Genomic DNA, 8,341 nt, shown 5'->3' with positions numbered 1-8,341 from the left:
CATTGTTGCAACGCGTTGGCGAATGTAATTGTCAGACCTCGCATGCATCATTAGGATATATATTCATGTGCGTAAAATACATATGAACATAGAATTATATGTGTATAAGCATACATGCATAAACATGGATAATTATATATATATATTCATGCACGCATGTATAGGCTTATATATACAGCTATATATTTTAATATGTATGTCTATTACCTGTATTATATGGGAACTAGGTAGATATATGTGTGTATATACTTAAGTATATGTCATACTTGTATATATTTCTTAAAATTACAAACTTCGCAACTTTACCTTTGTCTCTCTGTACAGCTCATCTCCTGTCATTCTCTCATATATCTCCCATTCCAGCCACAGTAAACTACTTAAAGTTTCATGAATTTACCATCTTCTCTCATATCATTGCTCCCTGAGCCTGGAAACCTACTCTGCTCCTTTTTTTTTAACTGGGCCAACTGTTCATTTGGTTTCAAGATTCCTCTCAGCCATTATCACTTCACTGAAGCCTTCCCTGAATTTCTAATCTGAAATTAATGCTTTTTATTTGTGCTTCCACAGTTCTCTTCCTTTTCTTTCTAAGTACAGGTACAGCATTCAAAATAAATTTCTTTATTACAGCCCTTTTAGTCAGCACAAATTACATAAAATGCATACATTAGATTATGTGTTGCTTCCTTTCAGAGTGAGACAAGTCTTGTTAGGACTTGTGATGTTAGTTCAGTGATGCCAGCTGCAATCACTGAAGTTGAAAAAGCTCCTACCCACAGAGTGAAACTGCCAGTATCCTTGTAATTTCCTTTGGGAAAGGAACATAAGGATCAGGCTGGCATAATCAGGCGGCCAGAGTTGGATAGCAGCAGTGACACAGATCCTTGTTAAGTAGTTTGCGTGGTTTCCATCAGACTCTCGGCACTGTCAGAACTTTAGGTGACTCATCTGGGACTCCTTCTCTAGAAACAACGGAGAGCTGACTTGGGATCACCAGGCTCAGGTAAGTTTAAGATTTAGGATGCAGTTCTCTCTTCATAGATGGTTATCACTTCTCTTATCCCTTCCTCTTCCTTGGTCTTTCTGGGAGACCTCCTGTCCTTACATTTCTAGGGACTTGACAGACCCTATGTTTAAAGACTAGTGAGATGGTGTGAACAGAGGTCTCAGTCTAGGGAAAATCTTTTCTTTGTGGATCATTTGAGACTGACTCTGCAGTATCGTGTCACAGCAAATGTTGTGCTCAATTTCAGGTTTGATCAGGAATAAAGAAAGTATTATTCTTATGCATGTAATTCCCCAGTCACATAGTACGAGTAATAGTGCGACCAGTCACCATTGCATAATATTTTTTGCAAATTGAATTCCCCTTCTCTAATGTAGCTAGCTGAGATAAACAAAAAAATGGAGAAATAAAGAGAAGTACCTCATTCTAGTATATTTATGATGAGTTTTGAAATATTATATCTGCAAAATTGTTGGCTTTTAAAATGTAACATGAATGATTTTTATAAAAAAATATTTTAACTCAATCACCCTCAACAGGTGAGGAGGGTATATCAAAAACACTTTGGTTTTGCTTAAAATAAAAAGAAAATAGACAGAAAAAGGGTGAATTAGATACTACTGTTTCTATGATAGGAAAATTGCTGTGATAATACTGGTTTTTTCTTTTGTGATCTGACTCACTTGCCTGGCAGGTTAAATGTTATTTGTATTAACTTTTATAGTCCTTGTTTGGTATATTTGCTTTTTGTTTGAATACTTAATTTTTTAATATTTTGTTACAATATACATAACTTAAAATGTACTATTTCAAAAATTTAAGTGCACGTTCAGTGACATTCCATTCACATTGTCAAGTAACCATCACCACTATCCATTTTCATAACTTTTCTGTCTTCCCAAGCTGAAACTCTGTACCATTAAACACTACAACTGCATTTTAAAAACATGTTTTAAAATTATTATATACTGTATGAAATGTGTACCTGATCAAGATTCTCATTTGAGTGAGATTAAAATCCATGCAAAGTTTTAAAGGACATCCTATAACAAATTCATTCCTTTTATCCCCTACTTCCAATATCCATATTGGCTTTCATTCCAATTTCCTTACAAAGTGGTGAGAATGGACTTGGATAGGCAAACAGAGAGAATCCAGCACAGTCCACCACCTTTGCTTGTTAGCAAGAGTCTCGGCCACAGCCTAGTCTTGTCTTCCAGCTCGGTGAGAAGTTTGCATCCTTACCAAGGGGAGGCCAGTCCTACGAGCTGCCATATCCTGATGGGTTTGGCCAGATTTCCTGCCCAGGACCTAGACCGTCACAGTAATTCATGTAAAGTTTCTGGGAAAGGGGGCAAAAGCCATAGTTAATAAACATGAAACATAGCTGTTATAGAACCAGGTGGTCACAAAAGTCTAAACAACGTAACTGTAGCTGCCTTCTTGCACTGCTCATTCTGTATTCCCCGTCCCTTCAATCAGTACCTCAGCTACATGAGGTTCTTAACCTGATAGGGTTCTTCAAATCCTTACTTCTATGGGTCTTATCGTTATTTGAGGTGCTTCAGTTTTGTACTGACCAGGACTATTGGTCCAGGCACCTCTCTGGCCCATGGATTAGTCTCTTCAGCCTTCCAATGGCCCACTTTTCTGATTCTTGGTTCAGTGGTATGAGAAGCCTCAACGTGGCCCGAGGACAGTCTCAGCTTCTAATTAATCAGGTTCATGACTCCATGAGATGCTAGGACCCCCAGACACATTGAGGTGAAGATTGGAAGATGGGTGGCAAAAATTCTTCAAATAGGTTGTCAAGCCACATAGTAAGAGGATCCCATAACCCCTCTTTGCTTTCCATCCGGTGCATTCTGCACAGTTGGCTAGCCACGAGTTTCAGGCACATCTTACATGTCGCAGGGAGTCCTCTATTGCACAGGGTGTTAGCTCCTGTCTGGTGCCCCACCTGATCCTTTACCAGGTTCTGTCAAGTCAGCTGTATCTGGATCATAGGCACTTGGTAAGACTAGTGCATTTCATGGTCTTGAGCTGACAGCTGCACTTCCTTTGCTGTAAAATGACTCTCCAGCCAAAGGCAAAGCTGTGTGAGACAACATGGGGATGAACAAGGCATTTTATATGTATGCGCATAGTTGTGCATAAAGAAATACTGCTTACAGGCAAGTCAGAGCCAATGGTAGATTAAGTGTCTATTACTGTGAGGACAAATTAATGTCTGTTCTATGATAGACGCCACCAGCTAACCTGCCAGTCCCCTGAAAAGATAAAGCAGAACATTCAGCAGAGGTGGTAGACACTCATTCTGACTGCAAGCAGATGCACGTTGTTGATCCCATGCGTAGCCTTGTCCACGTGGGCCCAAGTGTCCTTGTCCCATGTTTCAGGATACCAGGAAGCCCTCCAGTGCCCTTACCTTAATCGACTTTGTGAGGTCGAACATTTAGTTGTTGCTCACACTCTGCAACCCTTAAAATTAGACCTTGCATTCGTCCTCATCCACATCTCTTATGTCTAAGGAGAAGACAGGGATTTTTTCAGAGTTGTAAGGGAGACCTCATAGCTCTTCACAGATGTTCTCAATTGTTATTCATAGCTTTTAATTTCCCCTTTTCCTTATGTTTGTCTTCTCAGGCAGTCAGAAGAAGGTAGAGGACTCTACAATTCTTATAATTACTATTTTTGCCCTAGGGACCAAGCGATCTGTTTTTCTTTCCTGTGCCCTGCTCCCAACTGTGCCCTGCTCCCAACTTGATCCCATATGAGCTACCATATCCTGATGGGTTGGGCCAGATTTCCTGCCTGGGACCTAGACCAATATTGGCAATTTAAACAAATGTGGTCCATGGTTTGCTGTGTACATCACCTTTGCTCATTTCCTGCCAGAAAGGAGGTTAGCTGTGCCCTCCTCAAATAAATGAGCACCCCAATTTCAGAATCACATTTTGAGAGTCTCTCTCTGGTAACCACTTTCAGTAGCAATTCCTGTGTCAGCCAGGGTTCTAGCAGAAACAGATGACACAATCAAGTTTGAGGAGCATTAAATAAAGAAATGATTTACAATGTGTGAGCAAGGTGTAGAAAATGCCTGAGTAGTAGTGCAGTACCCTGGAGCTGAAACAGAGGGGTTGTGGCCATACCTAGGCATGAAGGAGCAGTGGCTGGAAGCAGTAATTAAAACCTGAGGACAGAGAAGCGCTTTTTTAATGGAAATTATGACTTTTGACCTGTCATACAGCTCAACGCAGCAAACCAGAAAGAAGGGATCTGAGAGAAAAAAATACTCCAATCTCACTCTCTTTCACTGCCACAATCTCCTACATATTATTCATGTTTACTAAACTTGACCAGATAGCAAATGGAAGGGAGTCAATTACCGTAATTCTTATAGTCAGCTTTCTGGGAAACAGAGCCAGGCAGAGCAGAATGGAGATTGGATCAGGAACAGTAGATAGCAGATGTACGCTAGACACACTGCAGGATTCCATAACATAATTTGGGATGAGAAGATATAATTCCTGTACTTAAAGCCTTCAAAATCTAATGGTGAAGTCATGTATTTTAATAACTGTTAACAGAGTATGATGTATATAAAAAAGTCAACATAATAAATAAAAAGAATTGCACAGAAACCTATAATTTGACCTATTCTGAGCTCAATTGCCTTTCCCCCACTTCCGGTCAAGACTAATGACACAATTTATCCACAAAAATCACATATCCTGGAAACCCAGGAGACCTATAAAAATACATCTCTCTGTTCCCTACATTCAGAGACTCATTGAGCCCTAGCAGTTGTATAATCATTGTGTCTCATATCCTGATCTTTCATTCCTTACCCAACTTCTCCCACTTGGGCTGAACAATTTGTTGAAGCTTTCCATGTGGTATTCCTTCTCCGGCCATTTCCTGGTCTCCAGAATCACGTTTCAAATATGTAAATCTGGATATACTGTGCCACAATTTAAAATTCTTCCTTAATAGCCAGAGATAGCATTTCTTGAGCACTTGTTATGGTCCACTTTTTAATCTGAATATTCAACTAATTTCACCTTGTGGAATGTGTACTTGTATTATCTGTGTTTTCCAAATAGCAAACTGAGGCAAGGAAAGGTTACATCAATAACCTGAGGCCACACAACTGGTAAATAGCAGAGCCAGAATTTGAGTCTGGTTCCAAAGCCCTTACTTTTCATCAGTCTAAAACGCTAAATTTCAATAATACTAGAAATGATAGGAAAACAAATACGTCATAGTTCTTATATACTTTATGATGCTTATACTTTACTGTAGTACTTATTAGGCACCACTAATCTGACGACTTCAGATATAATAATTCCATTACTTTTAATGATAAATATTGAGCAAGAAATTATTATCCCCTATTTATAGACGAAAAAAGAGAATGGGACATTGTCATAGGAATGGCGACAATGGGGCGCACTTTTTGAGTTCTCCTCCGGATCTTATCATAAACGGAACACCTATAACCCATCAAAGGACTCTCTGCTCATCACGCAGAACAGCTAAGAGACTCGTGCAAGGATTACATGAAGGTGGGCAAATTGGGCGAGCAGGGGAAGAGGGAGGGGAGCGGAGTGGAGACGCAGCCGCATCTGCAGCTGTGGAAACGCAGTCCGCACCTGTGACTGTGGAAACACAGCTGGCATCTGTGGCTATGGGGACGCGGCCCACACCTTTGGCTGTGGAGAGGGGGCCCACATCTGCGGCGGTGGAAACGCGGCCGGCATCCGCAGCTGCAGAGACGCAGGGGATCCCAGGATGGAACAGAGAGCACAAAAGCCAGGAGGAGGGCTCTTTCCCTGATCTCTCCCGCCGAGAGGGCAGCATATCCAACATTTGAGACAATAACCTCAGAGAGACCCCCAGTTGGGCCCTAGGCTGGATAAAGGACACAAACTCCATACCTGGGCCCCTCCCCCCGCTCTTCCAATCCTACCCCCGCCCTTCCAGAGACTTAAACTGACCCCTGAACTGAGGAGTAGTAGAGGAGCCTTAGTGCACAGGCTCTGGGAAGACTGGCGTGCAGCTCTGACCCAGGGAAGAGGCTGGGAAGAGTGTGATTTTTGCTGCACTAGGAGAGAAGAGACTCCTCCACCCCCAGCCACACTTTTTCTGGCCTGCGGGAAGAGTGTGATACGGCTTGGCTGGGAGAGAGAAGACCCCTCCATCCCCAGCCCCCACCCTTTCTGGCCTGCCTAGGGCAGGGCAATTACAACTGCAGAGGCACTCCCAGGGATCAAAAGTAAGCCGCAGACACAGCACTGGGCTTTCAGCAACTCAGAAATCTCCCGCCGGCCACACACACACACACACACACACACACACACACACACGGAAGAAGTACCCTAAGACTCAGGAGAACTGGACACAGGGCTGGTGGTGTTACTCTCAGTGCACAAATGTGCAGGCAAGGGAAGAAACTGCATTGACTTTGTAGAAACTACCATCCAGAACCCTCAGCCCCATGCATCTAAATCTGCAGTTCCAATGTCACTCTGGGCACCAGGTGACCGGCTCGGCCTGCACAATATGCAGAGGACTCTTTGGTACAGCACAGCACAACCTGGAGATTACTAGGTGGACTTAAGCCAAGACTGGCGCTGCTTTTTGTTTTGTTTTGTTTTGTTTTGTCTTTATATCATTGATGTCTTTGCCTGTGTTAAGTGGGGGTTGTCAGTTGGTTTTACATGTGAAGCTATTTGATTTTTCCTTTGTTGTTGTTTTTGTTGTTGTGCTTGGTGATTTGCTTTGTTATGAAATTGCTCTACCAGGGCCCAGCTTAAGAGGCACAAGATTCAACATACCCAGAGGCCAACTCCAGACCAAACCAGAGTACCACGGGGTTTGACCTACAAATGACACACCCAGAGGGAATTCTCTACAGGCACAAGAGCACATAGAGGCCAAACCACATTTAAGTGGTCAACCCTCACTCAGCAGAACATCCTGCAGTGGGCAGAGCCAAGTCTCACAACTAGTTAGCCTAGGAGTTAACCCCACCTACTCACAAGCGAAAAGCAATTAAAGATCTTCTTAAACAGGACAATATACACAACAAAAGAGTCACCTTTGGAGCACATGCAGAGAAGAACGAAGTAGGGCAAGTCAAATATAAAGGACACATACTACATAAGATAACCCAGCAAGAACTAAGAATCCTAGGGGATCTACCTAATACATCGAAGCAAACACAGAGAGTCAGCCAGAATGGGGAAACAAAGAAACATGTCCCAAATAAAACAACAGAAGAAACCTCCAGAAATGGAACCAAATGAAACAGAGGTAACCAACCTATCAGAGACAGAGTTCAGAACACTGATGATAAGAATGTTTAAGGAACTTAGAGACGACATAAAGAAGGATAGAGAAATCATAATGAACAACCAGTTAGAAATAAAGAACACAATTACTGAAATAAAGAAATCACTTGAAGGAATTAACAGCAGGTTAGATGAAGCAGAGGATTGAATTAGCGACTTAGAAGACAAGTTAGCAGAGATCACCCAAACAGAACAACAGAAAGAAAAAAGAATAAAAACCAATGAAGATGGTTTAAGAGACCTCTGGGATAACATCAAGCGCAACAACATGTGCATCACAAAAATACCAGAAGGTGAAGAAAGGAAGCAAGGGATCGAGAACATATTTGAAGTAATAATGTCCGAAAACTTCCCTAACCTGATGAAGGAAACCAACATACAAGCCCAACATACAAGTGCAGAGAGTTCCAACCAGGATAAACCCAAACATGTCCACACCAAGACACATTATAGTTAAAATGGCAAAGCTGAAAGACAAAGAGACAATCCTAAAAGCAGCAAGAGAAAGACAGAGGGTTACATACAAGGGAACGCCCATAAGACTATCAAATGACTTTTCTACAGAAACATTGAAGGCCAGGAGGGAGTGGCAGGAGATACTCAAAGTGATGGAAAACAAAGGCCTACAACCTAGATTGCTTTATCCAGCAAAGCTATCATTTAAAGTTGATGGAGAGATAAAGAACTTCCCAGAAAAGAATAAGCTAAAGGAATTTATTACCACCAAGCCAGCATTGCAAGAAATACTAAAAGGACTTCTGTAAATAGAAGAAAGATGAAAACAATTTACCTACAAATTTTAAAATGGCAATAACTATGTACCTATCAATAATCACTTTAAATGTAAACGGATTAAATGCTCCAATCAAGAGACATAGGGTGGCTGAGTGGATAAGAAAGCAAGACCCTTGTATATGCTGTATACAAGAGACTCACCTCAGATCAAAAGATACACACAGGCTGAAAGTGAAAGGTTGGA

At 41.7% G+C, this 8,341-nt stretch overlaps 1 protein-coding gene across 1 annotated transcript in view; it reads left to right on the top strand.

The window, feature by feature from the left end:
- Nucleotides 1-747: 747 nt before the first annotated feature.
- LOC117026581 (putative selection and upkeep of intraepithelial T-cells protein 1 homolog) overlaps nucleotides 748-8,341 on the top strand; it is a 38,897-nt gene continuing 31,303 nt past the window's right edge. The window contains exon 1 of the mRNA XM_033113388.1: nucleotides 748-1,003. The gene's annotated coding sequence lies outside the window, so the exon portion shown is untranslated. The remainder of the gene's footprint in view (nucleotides 1,004-8,341) is intronic.

The sequence above is a fragment of the Rhinolophus ferrumequinum genome, chromosome 9 (assembly GCF_004115265.2).
Source record: "Rhinolophus ferrumequinum isolate MPI-CBG mRhiFer1 chromosome 9, mRhiFer1_v1.p, whole genome shotgun sequence".
In the NCBI taxonomy this organism is placed as follows: domain Eukaryota; kingdom Metazoa; phylum Chordata; class Mammalia; order Chiroptera; family Rhinolophidae; genus Rhinolophus; species Rhinolophus ferrumequinum.
This window is presented reverse-complemented; position numbering and strand designations above follow the sequence as displayed.